Genomic DNA, 13600 nt, shown 5'->3' on the forward strand with positions numbered 1-13600 from the left:
TGGGTTGTCATCGACAGCCTGGTGAAGTAGTACCCACTTTACAAAATAAACTGTTTCAGGTAAGTGATTTGCTTAAGGTTGCACAGCTACTTGGTGCTGGAATGGAATTTTGAAACCAAGCTACGGCCCAGCCTACTTTCTTCACCATATCAGTTTCTCAGGATAAGGTCCTAAGCTTTCGTTGTTACACTGATTATAATGGGGGTAATAAATACATGCTAGAGCCGGCAGAAAGAATGCCAGTGTAGCCTTAATCTTATCGAGTTAATGTAGCCATTTAGCCCGACCTTGGTACCTCTCACAAAGAACAATGCCCTTGAAAAGTGCTTAGTTCAGTTTACTGCTTTTCTTCTTTAAAATCTGTATCACCCCTTATTACCAGCTTGTCCGTTTTGTTTCCTCCTACTTCACACCACCTCTTGGCTGGAAGTAAATGATAATGCAGTTGGTTTTCACAGATATCTTAATTAGCTTTCTGGGGAGATGTACTTTGAAGGGGACTTCTGTTACTTATTAATGGCTGCAGCAGTGAATGGTAGTAATGAAGTAAGTCAAAATATAGGGGAGGAAGGAAAAGGCAGCTGGGTATAGTTTATGCCAGTCTCCTAGGTTGATAGGAGATCAATATGACTCCCTAAGATTAAGAGCCACATAGGGGATATGAGTGCTCCAAGTGAAAGTGTTTTGCTGGGACACTGAAGTCCTAAACTTCCAGCACCAAGACAAAAAGGTAGTGTGTTCCTGCTGCACTTAGTTAAAGAGAGAATAACAGTTACAAAGGAAGAAAATCTGTAGCGCAGAACTCAGGAACTTCTAATATTAAATGTCATTGAACTACAAAGTGGAAAAGGCTCTAATGCAAGTTAAGAGAAACCCAGATATTTATGTATCTTCTGACCAAGAACACAATGCTTTCTATGCTGGGGCCATGTCCTGCACACCCGCCCCCCCCCCGCCCCCGCCCCAAAAATCAAATCTCCGTCTGATTCTGATCAAACTTACCTAGATCTGACTACCAATTTTATAGGAACTCTGACAGGAATATATTGTTACATCAATCAACAAAATCCAGACTAGTAAATTTTACAGGACAACTGATCCAGTCTCTTCAATTAAGTTTCACTGAGAGGGAGAGAGAGATGGCAAATTAACAGAAGATGGAAAGGAAGAACAAGCAACCATAATGTGTTTAGGGAAGTACAGACATACTATAAGGAACATTAAGGAAATGACTAAAAGGCAGGGGTATTAGGGTGGGTTGGTTTAGTCGCTAAGTCATGGAGTGAAAAGTCATGGGGGCACACAGCAGGGTTTGGGGGACAGTAAAATCAAATCTTGGTCATGAATGTTGTTCACAAGGGTGTTCGCCTTATTACATATCTGCATGATTGTCAACGTGGGTTTTAAAATTTGTATTTACCTATAAAGGGTGCTGTGTGTGTTTAAAATGGTACACAGTCTGCAGGAACTAGAACCAGTCAGAGGCTGTGCAGCCAAGACCAACACTCACAATCAGGCTTAGCAGAATTGGTCTATCAAGGTGCTACAGTGCCTGCTGCTGAGTATCATACTCCAAGAATTCTCACTAAAACTACAGCTGCCACCAATGCAAAATCTTTGCTCATTTCAGCCTGTTTGTTTCTGTAGCTTTTGCTGCAAAGCCTGGGTTGGTTGATGGAACCAGAATTCCAGGCAAGTGGGGGAAAGGGAGTGTCTGTTGTCTTCAGCTTCCAGAGTGGGTGTGGTTTAGTCGCTCAGTTGTGTCCAACTCTTGTGACCTCGTGGGCTGTAGCCTGCCAGGCTCCTCTGTCCATGGGATTCTTGAGGCAAGAATACTGGAGTGGGTTGCTGTTTCCTTCTCCAGCGGATCTTTCCTACCCAGGAATCAAACCCGGGCAGGTCTCCCAAACTGCAGGCAGATTCCTTACCTACCGACTGAGCTACAAGCGTGGGCTCTAACTCAGAGGTGGGGGATTTGGGCGCTGGATGAATGAAAAGGATAAGTGCCCTGTTTCAGTGCCATTCAGACTTTACTACATATTAGAATATGGGGGGACTGCTTTTAAAAACACCAGTGCCAAAGTTTTACCCCAGGCCAATTAACACAAGATCTCTCGGGTGAGACTGACTGATACGGTTTTTTTTGTTTGACTTCCTGTGTGAAGTGCAGCCAAGTTCATGAACCAACCGGTGCCTACACCCTTACAAAGTGTGGTCTTAAGGTCAGCCACCTTGGAATCACCTGGGAGCTTGTTAAAAATGCAGAATCTCAGTTCCAGGTGTGCATAAACACACACCTCACACACTGGCTGTACTGAATTAGAATCTGCTTTGAAATAGCCCTGGGTGGTAACTCATGCACGTACCAGTTTGAGAAGGGCTGTTCTTCCAAGGCCAACTCAAGTCACACCAGTAAGGCTATGCCCTAGTCTGGAGCAGGGAAGTGCCTGCCCACTTCTTTCTGTAGCACTTTTGAGTTACATTTACCCTGGACATGTACTGCAGACTTCCTGGGTTGTGGTTAATTGTTTCCTGTTGGCTCCTCTCCTTCCCAGACTTTAAGCTCTGGTAGGCAGGGACCTTCCTCTCCTTCGAGTCTTCACAGTACTTAGCACACGGCTGCCCACGAGGCAGGAGCTCAGGACGTGTGGTCAGTGAAGCAGTGATTTCCTTCTGCATCTTTCTCCTGCTGCACTGGCTTCCGGTTCCCACCCCCATTTTCAGGCATTCACATCTGTATTCCAATTTAAAGGCAACTTCAAATATAACTTTAAAAGAACTTTAAAATTCAAGCCCAGTCTATTCCTGCAACTACCTCCAGATACAGGATAAGCTGGTTAACTCCCATGGATCTCTGTTGTCTGTAAAAGGAAGTGAGCTGGGAAGCCCTCAGAAATGCAGTCCAGTTTAAATATCCTCTGAGTCTGTGGTTCCCTTCTGTCTATAGCTGTGAAGAAACTAAATTAAATACAGAGTCGCTGGAGCCACCTTGTGACCCTTCCTGGGAACTGCATTTCTTCATTATGACACCAGACACTTCCCCCAAGCCCATCAGTCGGAGATCCATTCTCAAGAATTTATGGGAAACGCAGCCACACAAAATTAAATTCCCTCTCTCAACCCCCAAAAAGATGGGAGTAAAGGAGTTTACAAAGTATAATTCTACAAAGACCGGGAAAAAAAAGGCAAGAGATCTGTGAGAACTTAAAAATTTATGCAAAAATTGACCTGTGTTTTAGGTGGGAGATAGAAAACAGCTAACTATTCTAGGGAAGAAATTACAATCTAAGTGTTGGATGTCAATAAAAAGCAGATTTTTTTCTGAATCCTGCAAGTTGCAGAATTTAGAGGTACTGGAGACTGCAGAGAAGATAAACGTGGCAATAGGTTAAAAATGGGGATGATTACAAAGTCTGTATATGAAATAATGGGATCCTGAGGTGTCCATGCTCAACCAGGAGTTGCTACCACCCTTCCTAGAGGCTTTATATGGGCAGAAATGCAGTGACAGAACCTCCAGACTTGAGGACACGGGGTATGGAGAAAAGTGGGGATGAGTCATAGGGTCAAATACCAGGACTTTCGTGAACATCTGCATTTTGAGCGATGAGCTCCTCTCAGATTCTTTCCTTCCTTATCCCTTCCCTCTCCCAGAATTTTGGCAGCCAGGCCGAAAATTAGGAGTGTCCTCTCTGGAAACCTGGCCCAAGAGAAAAGACTCACAAATGCTGTCTGTTGGAGGTTTGCCAACGAAAAGGTAGGCTCATTGCAGATACTCTATGTTGAAGGTCTCCAGTCATCAAGATAGATGGACATAGGCAAAGTTTCTAGTCTACCTAGTATATATGAGATCATTCAAACACAGAAATGTTTAGACAAATCAATAAAAATCCACATGCCTGACACTCAGACCTAACATATTTGCATTCAGTCAGAATATTCAGTTCTTCACGTTAACATAAATGAGAGAATAAAACAACAACAAAACCAAAAAAGGAAATAAAGGGAAAGCAAAGCAGAATATCAAAGAAAAAGCTAAACTCACTTTAATTAATATTCTTAGATAAGAGGTGACATTGAATCCAAAAACGACAAGATGAGGATTCATAAAAAAGAAAATGAGACAGGATTCTCTAAAATAAAAACTATCAAATAAAAGATTCAGGAGAAGAATTAGATAAATCAAGGAAATCTCCCCAAATTAAAATATACACATAAAAAAGAGTGAGAAATGGAAAACAGGAGGAAATGATAAAGAAATTTAGAGGGCCAATCTAAAGGCCAAAATCTGATTAGCTGAAACTCTAGAAAAAGAAAATAGGAAAACGGAAGGGAAGTGATTATCAGAGAAAGGATATAAGAGAACTTCCCAGAATTGAGGGATTATAGTCTCCAGATTGGTCTAGCACAAAAAAACAAAAAATTATCTGCACTCACCATGACATTTTGAAACTCCAAGGATAAAAGAAAAAATTTTTTTAATCCAGAAAAAATAAATAGGTCACATATAAAAGAATCAAGAACCTGAATGGATATAAATGTTCCTCAAGTAATATGGAGACCTAGAAAACAACTCTGAGTTAAAGGATATTCTATGTAGAATTCTATACTCATTTGAATTACCTGTCAAATGTAAAGTGATGTATCCAAATAGGCAAACAGCTAAATGTTTCCTTCCCTTGTTTGACTTCTCAGGAGTCTATTGGAGGACATACTCTAGCAAAAGGAACAAGTGCATGGGGAAAGAGGGAGACCTGAGATCCTGTGGGGCTGTGCCACTGGCCTAGGAAACAACAGATCTCAAGTGAACCCCGAGGATGTGGTTTCCAGAAACACAGTGGGAGAAATAACATTGGCAGGTGATGGACACTACAGAGCTGATGGTCCATGTGAAGAGTGAGGAGAGCCGTTCTACCACTTAGGGAGCAGGCTCTGAGAGCAGGATAAAATCTGCCTGGTTTACCGCTGGATCTCCAGTGCCTGACTTCCTGGACCATAGTAGCTGCCCAGTAAATCATGCTAAAGGACGGACTGAATGAATGCATACGTGAGAACTGATCAAGCTTCACATATGTGCTTTGAGCCAGGCAATACAGCAGACACCTAGAAATGCAGGATAATATTAAATGCATAGCCTGGGACTTCCCTGGTGATCCAGCGGCTAAGATTCCAAGCACCCAATGCAGGAGGCCCAGATTCGATTGCTGGTCAGAGAACTAGGAACCACACGCTGCAACTGGGAGTTTGAGTGCCTCAACTAAGACCTGGTGCAGCCAAATCAATATTAAATAAATGCACAGTCAAATTCTCAAAGCAAGGGCAACTAAGGGACAAATAGATCACTTAGAAATCATATTGCAGGGCTTTAATTTACACATACCGAGAGAGGCAACATGACAGCTCATGATCACACAGCTGATAATAACGAGTGGGATTGCAGGGAGCCTGGGTAGCCCTCCTCCCAATCCAGGGTGTTTCCAGTTTATCCTGGTGCCTCTCCACTTCCTTGAGAACTAGAAGAACCAAGTACAGGGCTGTGACAGTATTAAAACCTCCACTGCTAGACTGTGATAAATCCAGTGAGAAGCACAAGGCAGGGGTGATACAGTCCCTTGAGTTTCCCCTTTTAAACTGGTGACAGTAATTAAAGAATAAAACTGACTGGAGAAGTCTGAAAGAAAATGCTATCTAGAGAAGTGGAAAACTAGAAGAGGGGAAATCTCTTTTCATGTTTCACACCAGAGTAGGGCGAACAACTTGAAACATGCTGGAAGGTTACCCAAAAGCAAAGCGCCCTCCCTTGATTCCAGTCTCCACATCCCTCTCCAGCTCCCATCCATTTCTCTATTCCCTTTCATAGCAAAACTCCCTGAAGGGCTGTCTCTTTTGGTCTCTGCTCCTTCTCCTTGAATCAGTTAAGTCAACACTGCATCCCCATCCCCTGTCAGGATAGTTCTTGCTGGGGTCACAGCAGTACCAAACCTGAGATGTTGATTCACTCATCTCGCTCCTTCCTGAAACATCTTGACTTGGCTCCCAGGACACCACTTCCTCCCTCCCTCCCTTGTCCTCCTCAGACTTGCTGTGTCCTCTTCATCTTCACCTCTAAGTCTTGGAGTGTCTCAGAACTCAGTTCTCGGACCACTTCTCTCTACTTTACCTACACGGATGCCCCAATGAACTTCATCCAAGTTCAAGGCTTTAGACACTCTGATGTCTTGACTCCAACAGCTCCACAACTCCAGACTCATCCAGTGCCTGTTCAAACACCCGCTGGTGTAACTGTCCTAAAGGAAACTCTGGATTCCCCTGCCCAACCCTTCCATGGCCTTCCTCATTTCAGAAAACGATCAAGTCGTAACCTCCAGTTGCTACAACCATCCTCAAATTCTCCTTCTCTCACACCTCAAACCCAATCCATCATCAAATTCCCCTGGTTGAACCTTGAAAATATACCTAGAACCCCCCTGCCTCCCCCATCACCACAGTTTTAATAAGGCCAGCATCTGTCAGCTCCAGCAGAAAGAAGCCCTGCTTCTCCCCTGCCCATGGGCTCTTCTCAATGCTATGGATGGTGACCTCTGAAAACATCATGTTTCTTTGCAAAAAAGGCTCTGTATCTCACCAGAATAAAAATGCAAATCCTTAAAATCTCCCCCATTGCCCCTCTTCCCATTCTGACCATGCTCTGCCTCAGGACCTTTGTGTTTGCTGTTTCTTCTGTTTGAGAAACTCATCTTCCATAAGTCAAAACAGCTTACACCATTTCTTTCTGGTCCCTGCCTGAATGTCCCCTTATCACTCATGCCTTCCCTGGCCACTCTGCACAGAACAGGAACAACCACCCCAGCCCTGGATTCCCTACCCTTTTCTCCTTGCTTTCTGTTTTCTTCCATAGTTCTTCCCAGCGCATGACATGTTAGAATTTACTTGTTCAGTAGTTTATAGCCTGTCTCCCCACTGGGCTAGAAGCTCCACATAGGCAGGGACTCATCTTACTCATCATCCTGCTGTGTCTGCAGTACGTAAGTCCCCCACACACGAATGAGTTCCGTTCCAAGTGCATGTAAGTCCAATTTGTTCATGAGTCCAACAAGGTTAATAAGGGTACCCAACTAATACAATCAGTTTTAGCGTACTCTACTGTTACAGGTTTATAATACTGTTACAGGTTTTCACACAAATAATATGTAAAAGACAAAGACAAAAAAATGAAGAAAGTCTTTGTAATCTTACAGTACAGTGCCTTGAAAAGTACAATAGTACCAGCTACCTCACCCCTGCCTTTATGCTTGCTTCTGGACATCCTGGCTTTGAAATAAAGATACTGCACTACTGTGTTCTATACGGTACTGTACAGTACACAGAAGCTCAACCACTTGTAGAGGATGCACGCATGTGACAACGTATGCCAGACAGGTGAACTAACTTACAATGTTGGACATGTGGAGGCATGTCCACATCTTTGAAAGTTCGCGGCTTGAAGGTTCATATGTAGGGAGCTTACTGTACCTTGTGGACTTGGCACGTGGAAGACACTCAGTAAGTATTTGCTGAATGAATGAACCTGATCTCTCGTGCCCCTACTTCCTGCTGGGAAGTTCTCAGTGAGAAAGGAGACTGCAAAGCAGACATTCTTGTGGCATTTTCTCGGGATCCTGGAGGGATTCCTAGGGTCCCCGAAGATGCTAGCTTGAGCCCTCAAAGGGAAAGGGCTGGACACAGTGCACCGTAATTCCCTGCTATGCCACCCACTTTTTATAATCTGATTTCAGTTAATTCTGACCAAGTGAATATCGAGTTGACCAAAAAGTTCATTCAGGTTTTTCCATACCATCACATCTTACGCCTAAGTTAAAATGCTAGTCACTCAGGTGTGCCTGGCTCTTTGTGACCCCATGGACTGTAGCCCACCACACTCCTCTGTCCATGGAATTCTCCAGGCGAGAATACTGGAGTGGGTTGCTATTTCCTTCTCCAGGGGATCTTCCCAACCCAGGGATTGAACTGGGGTCTCCTACATTGCAGCCAGAAGACCCAGTGAAAGTGTTAGTCACTCAGTCGTGTCTAACTCTTTGTGACCCCATGGACTGTAGCCCACCAGGCTCCTCTCTCCATGGAATTCCCCAGGGAAGGATACTGGAGTGGGTTGCCACCTCCTTCTCTAGGGGATCTTCCTAACCTAGGAATTAACTCAATACAAAATTTTGACCAACCCAATACAAACTCAGCAAATTATGCAACTTGTCAGAATCATACTAGCAGAGAGAAAAACTCAGGCCCTATCCAGGTGGGTCTGATTCCCATGTCTGGGTGCTTACCTTCCTTGGAAGTCCATGTCCTAATGGAGGGCACTTTTGCTCCTTGATATCTGTTGTAAAAATAGAGCAGTACTTTAGAAAATAATATGAAATGTGTATATACTATAATATTACCACTGAATATGGGACTTGACCTTGTACCACATAGAGGTATATTATATACAACTGATTAGAGTTAACAATTGCTTTTTTTAGAACTAATTAAATGTCTTTATTAAAATTTGAATTCCCATAATATTGTAATGAAAAGTGCTCACCTAAGTAGCAAACAGAATAGACTCTGGTCATTTATATACTAGCATTATATGAAACAAGTCTCAATAAATTTTGAAAGATTGAAATAATAAAAGCATCTTCTCTGACCACAATGGAATGAAACTAGAAATAAGTAATAGAAGGGGAACTGGAAATTTTACAAATATATGGAAATTAAACAATGTATTCTGTTTTTTAAATTAAGGTATAACTGATATATAACATAATATTAAGTGTACAACATAATGATTCGATGTATATACTGCAGAACTATTGCTACGATAAATCTAGTTAACATCCTGTACCAGACTTAGCTGCAAGACTTTTTTTTCCTTGTGAGGAGAACTTTTAGGATCTACTGTCTTAGCAACTGTTAAATATACAATACAGTATTATTAACCACTGCCATGATCATGTACATTACACTCCTGGACTTATTTTATAACTAGACGTCTGCAGCTTTTGGCCACCCTCACTCCTTTCACTCTTCCTCCCAACCCTCTGGTTCTGGTAACCACCAATCTGTTCTCTGTATCTGTGAGCTCCTTTTTCATTTGTCTTAGATTCCACTATTAAGTGAGATCATACAGTATTTCTCACTCAGCATAATGCCTTTCATGTTGTTGAGAACTGCAGGATTTTCTCTTTTTATGGTTGAGTAATACTCCATCGTATCGTATGTGTGTTTATGTCTATCATTCTCTTTGTCCCCTGATGGACATTGGGGTTATTTCCATGTCTCGGCTGTTGTAAATAATATTGTAAGGAACACGGGGGTGTAGATACCCTTTCCAGTTAGTGTTATTGTTTCTTTCAGATAAATACTCATGGTGGAATTGCCAGATCATTTGATAGTTCTAGTTAAAATATTTTGAGGAAACTTCATACTGTTTTCCAGAGTGGCTACACCAATTCATATTTGCCCCAACACTGCTTGGGGCTTCTCTTTTCTCCTTACCCTGTTAACATTTGTTATTTTTTCTTTTCAATAACAGTAATTCTAATAAGGGTGAGGTGATATCTCACTGTGATTTTTATTTGTATTTCTCTAATGATTAGTGATGTTGAACACTTTTTCATGTACCCATTGGCCACTGATATGTGTTCTTTAGAAAAATGTATATTCAGATTGTCTGCCAATTTTTAAATTGGGTTATTTGGGGTTTTTTGCTATTGAGTTACATGAGTTCTTTGTATATTTTGGATGGTAACCCTTGTGATTTGCCAAGGTTTTTTCCCATTTGGTAGGTTGAATCTTCACTTTTGTTGACGTACAGCATAGTGACTATAGTTAATAATACTGTATTATACATTTGAAAGTTGCTAAGAGACTCCTTATTGCCAAATTCAGACTTAAATTGAAGAAAGTAGGGAAAACCACTAGACCATTCAGGTATGACCTAAATCAAATTCCTTGTGATTATACAGTGGAAGTGAGAAAGAGATTTAAAGGACTAGATCTGATAGAGTGCCTGATAAACTATGGAGGGAGGTTCGTGACATTGTACAGGAGACAGGGATCAAGACCATCCCCATGGAAAAGAAATGCAAAAAAGTAAAATGGCTGTCTGGGGCGGCCTTACAAACAGCTGTGAAAAGAAGAGAAGCGAAAAGCCAAGGAGAAAAGGAAAGATAAAAGTATCTGAATGCAGAGTTCCAAAGAATAGCAAGGAGAGATAAGAAAGCCTTCCTCAGTGATTAATGCAAAGAAATAGAGGAAAACAACAGAATGGGAAAGACTAGAGAAATTAGAGATACCAAGGGAACATTTCATGCAAAGATGGGCTGAATAAAGGACAGAAACAATATGGACCTAACAGAAGCAGAAGATGTTAAGAAGAGGTGGCAAGAATACACAGAAGAACTGTACAAAAAAGATCTTCATGACCAAGATAATCACAATAGTGTGATCACTCACCTAGAGCCAGACATCCGGGAATGTGAAGTCAAGTGGGCCTTAGGAAGCATCACTAGGAACAAAGCTAGTGGAGGTAATGGAATTCCAGTTGAGCTATTTCAAATCCTGGAAGGTGATGCTGTGAAAGTGCTGCACTCAATATGCCAGCAAATTTGGAAAACTCAGCAGTGGCCACAGGACTGGAAAAGGTCAGTTTTCATTCCAATCCCAAAGAAAGGCAATGCCAAAGAACGCTCAAACTACCGCACAACTGCACTCATCTCAAATGCTAGTAAAGTAATGCTCAAAATTCTCCAAGCCAGGCTTCAGCAATACGTGAACCATGAACTTCCTGATGTTAAAGCTGGTTTTAGAAAAGGCAGAGGAACCAGAGGCAAATTGCCAACATCCACTGGATCATGGAAAAAGCAAGAGAGTTCCAGAAAAACATCTATTTCTGCTTGATTGACTATGCCAAAGCCTTTGACTGTGTGGATCACAATAAACTGTGGAAAATTCTGAAAGAGATGGGAATACCAGACCACCTGACCTGCCTCTTGGGAAACCTGTATGCAGGTCAGGAAGCAACAGTTAGAACTGGACATGGAACAACAGACAGGAAAAGGAGTACGTCAAGGCTGTATATTGTCACCCTGCCTATTTAACTTCTATGCAGAGTACATCATGAGAAATGCTGGGCTGGAAGAGGCACAAGCTGGAATCAAGATTGCCAGGAGAAATATCAATAACCTTAGATATGCAGATGATCCCACCCTTATGGCAGAAAGTGAAGAGGAACTAAAAAGCCTCTTGATGAAAGTGAAAGAGGAGAGTGAAAAAGTTGGCTTAAAGCTCAACATTCAGAAAACGAAGATCATGGCATCTGGTCCCATCACTTCATGGGAAATAGATGGGGAAACAGTGGAAACAGTGTCAGACTTTATTTTTTTGGGCTCCAAAATCACTGCAGATGGTGATTGCAGCCATGAAATTAAAAAACGCTTACTCCTTGGAAGGTAAGTTATGACCAACCTAGACAGCATATTAAAAAGCAGAGACATTACTTTGCCAACTAAGGTCCATCTAGTCAAGGCTATGGTTTTTCCTATGGTCATGTATGGATGTGAGAGTTGGACTGTGAAGAAAGGTGAGTGCTGAAGAATTGATGCTTTTGAACTGTGGTGTTGGAGAAGACTCCTGAGAGTCCCTTGGACTGCAAGGAGATCCAACCAGTCCATTCTGAAGGAGATCAGTCCTGGGTGTTCTTTGGAAGGAATGATGCTAAAGCTGAAACTCCAGTACTTTGGCCACCTCATGAGAAGAGTTGACTCATTGGAAAAGACTCTGATGCTGGGAGGGATTGGGGGCAGGAGGAGAAGGGGATGACAGAGGATGAGATGGCTGGATGGCATCACCGACTTGATGGACATGAGTTTGGGTGAACTCCGGGAGTTGGTGATGGACAGGGAGGCCTGGTGTGCTTCGATTCATGGGGTTGCAAAGAGTCGGACACGACTGAGTGACTAAACTGAACTGAACTGAACTGAAGAGACTAGACCTTTAAAGTCTTCATCACAAGAAAAAAATACCCATAACTATGTATGGTGATGGATGTTAACTAGACTTATTGTGGTGATCACATAATGTGTACGAATATTGAATCATCATGTTATATACCTGAAATTAATAGTGTTACGTGTCAATTATACCTCAATAAAAAAACAAAAACAAAACCATAAAACAATATGGTCTTAGCAGAAAGATAGATGTATAGACTTAATGGAACAGAGTAGAGAGCCCAGAAATAAACTCTCACATACGTGATCAAAAATTCAGCTTACCGAGAAGGCACTGCTACCAGCTTTTCATTCACAATGTGAGTACCTGGGTGGGAGCTCTCCCACAAGTTCTGGAAACTTCTTGGCTTGACCATAAGCCCAGGGCTCTCAGTCGCTGTCTTCTGTCCCTGCTGCCCAGTTGGTGGTGAGGAAACTGGCGAAAATGCCAGCAAAGCAGGTGGTAAGGGTAAATTTGTAGTTCGTGATAGGATAACCTGCCTGATTATAAAATATCGACCATGTTGTGTTGCCTTCTTCAAAATGTCAGATCTTAAGTCTGGAGAAGGAAACTCAGGTCTTTCAGAACCGTAAATATTGTCCAGGCTCTACTGCTCTGCCAGGCTCTATTGGCTCTCCTCTTCTACAAGTTCTTTAGTTGTGTGTTTTACATTTAGGTCTATGAGGCTATTTTGAGTTAGTTTTTGTGAAGGGTGTAAGGTCTGGGTCTACGTTCTCTCCTTCTCTTGCATGTGGATGTCCTGTTGTTCTTTGTTGAAAAGACAGTTCTTTCTTTTGCCATGTAATTGCCTTTGCTCATTTGTCAAATATCAGCTGACCATATTTGCCTGTGTCTATTTCTGGGCTTTCTATTCTCTTTCACTGATCTATGTGTCTTATTGCTGGGACTGCAATTTCAGTGGAGTTATTGGACAATCCGTCTCAGCAGACAAAGGCAAAGCTGTCGGAGCCTCAGCTAATTCGTTGACTTGATTCACACAAAAGAGGTTGGACAGTTTCTACAGTTTTGCTTCATTATTTGCTGTCGCTTGGGCCCAGATGATACCAAGGCCATCTGAAATGTTTATTCAGGGTAGTGTGGTTCTGAATGGTATGAAAGACAAGTAGCACAAAATCTCTCTATTGAATAAAGTAATTTTTAAAGGATTCTGAAGCTTTTCATGTTGTGAACATAAACATCACCATTTAAAAGCAAGAAATGAAAAGGCTAATGAAACTTCAGTTTAAAAACATCTTCGTGACTGTAAAGCTTAATTAGAAGAAATTAACAAAATTTAAAATATGGAATGATGGGACTTTCCTGGAGGTCCAGTGGTTAAGACTTGAGCTTCCAATACAGGGGGTGTGGGTTTGATCCCTGGTCAAGAAATGACTATCTCACAAGCCTCTCAGCCAAGAAATCAAAAAACAGAAGCAATGTTGTAGACAATTCAATAAAGACTTAAAAAATGGTCCACATTAAAAAAATCTTTTAAAAATATGGAATATTGAAAATAATGAAACGTTATTTCTAACTTTTTTCTTAAGCTTAAAATGCTATTTAAAATACC

The 13600-nt window shown here is 41.8% G+C and overlaps 1 long non-coding RNA gene across 1 annotated transcript; it reads left to right on the forward strand.

The window, feature by feature from the left end:
• The first annotated feature begins 2307 nt into the window (after positions 1-2307).
• On the forward strand, positions 2308-8670 carry LOC138436728 (uncharacterized). Its single transcript, XR_011255556.1, has 2 exons — positions 2308-3757; positions 4696-8670. It is a non-coding gene; the product is annotated as an uncharacterized lncRNA (long non-coding RNA).
• Positions 8671-13600: the final 4930 nt, after the last annotated feature.

The sequence above is a fragment of the Ovis canadensis genome, chromosome 3 (genome assembly GCF_042477335.2).
Source record: "Ovis canadensis isolate MfBH-ARS-UI-01 breed Bighorn chromosome 3, ARS-UI_OviCan_v2, whole genome shotgun sequence".
NCBI classification, from domain to species: Eukaryota; Metazoa; Chordata; class Mammalia; order Artiodactyla; family Bovidae; genus Ovis; species Ovis canadensis.